Raw genomic sequence first — 1,451 nt, forward strand, 5'->3', positions numbered from 1 at the left:
TATATTGAAAATTGTTTTTAAAGGGTAACCTAGTAATTTGAACTTCTTTTAAACTTTTTTGGACCAACCACTAAATGATTTTTCCCACTGGACTAGCCACTAAACCGGGTCGGGTTTAGTGGACTAAACAGGAAATCCCTCAATTTCAAATCCTCTAAAGTTGAAAAGGATGTAACCTCATATGCAAAATGATATTGCTTATGGTATACATGAGAATAGATGGAGAAGTCTGGTTTGGGAGCAACGTCAGACATGTTAACCCTGTAAAGAATGACATGTACTGAGATGAAACAAAAAGAGTCTTTGTATTGACATGCTATAAGCAGTACGTATTGACATGTACTGACTCATATTGATATGTATTGGCATCTACTGCAGGATGAAAAGAGAGCATGCTATATGCAGTACGTATTGACATGTACTGACTCATATTGATATGTATTGGCATCTACTGTAGGATGAAAAAGAGCATGCTATATGCAGTACGTATTGACATGTACTGACTCATATTGATATGTATTGGCATCTACTATAGGATGAAAAGAGAGCATGCTATATGCAGTACATATTGGCATGTACTGACTCATATTCATATGTATTGCCATCTACTACAGAATGAAAAGAGAGCATGCTATATGCAGTACGTATTGGTAATACATACTACACGATCTGTCTAATGAAACTAAACAGAACAGCAGCAGAAAAACGTAGAAAATACAAAAAATCATATTACAAAAAACAGAACAGAAATCATAAAAAGAAATCATACCTTGTTCGAATCTGAGATAAACCTAATTCGAAGCTCAAATACCTAATTGAAACACACAAAAATCACGAAAATTACTTAAAAAACGAGCGGAAATTACTTCGAAACTGAATTGACATTGTAAATCATCATAAAACAGAAATCACAAAACGAAATCATAAAAAGATAACAATGTACATCATATACAATTATCCTGATAGAAATCGGATCAGAATAAACCTAATTATTCATCAAGATTTCTAGAACAGCAGCATAAGAGGATGATTGAAAGGATAAATACCTTGGTTCGAAGCTCAGATGACCTAATTCGAAACTCAGAAGAACCTAATTCGAAGCTCAGATGAAGATGATTGAAAAACAGTACCAGAAATTGATTCTATCCAAAACGCAGAGTGAGAGAAACCGATCTGAGAAGAAAAAAAGGAGGAAAGAAACTGACTTGGTTTTATGTTCGTCACTTTGAGTTGCAGAAGGGTATGTTGGGAATATTTGAAAGATGGTCTTGTGTCAACCGCACGTGGATAGACTAGGGGATAAAGTTTCTGGTCCAAAAACATGTTTTTGGACCAGCGGATAAATCAATTATGGGAGTGGACTAGCCAGTAACCGATTCCCTCATTTCTGGACTAGCCAGTAATTCCTAGCCTGGATTTCCATACGGTTGTAAAACTACTCCATAAGTCCA

At 35.4% G+C, this 1,451-nt stretch overlaps 1 long non-coding RNA gene across 1 annotated transcript; it reads right to left on the minus strand.

Moving 5' to 3' along the window:
- Positions 1-235: 235 nt before the first annotated feature.
- On the minus strand, positions 236-1,170 carry LOC113309937. The gene is made up of 3 exons (XR_003340810.1): positions 1,047-1,170; positions 770-811; positions 236-261 (listed from the first exon to the last, which is right to left on the minus strand). It is a non-coding gene; the product is annotated as an uncharacterized LOC113309937 (long non-coding RNA).
- Positions 1,171-1,451: the final 281 nt, after the last annotated feature.

Source organism: Papaver somniferum, chromosome 9 (genome assembly GCF_003573695.1).
Source record: "Papaver somniferum cultivar HN1 chromosome 9, ASM357369v1, whole genome shotgun sequence".
Taxonomy (NCBI): Eukaryota; Viridiplantae; Streptophyta; class Magnoliopsida; order Ranunculales; family Papaveraceae; genus Papaver; species Papaver somniferum.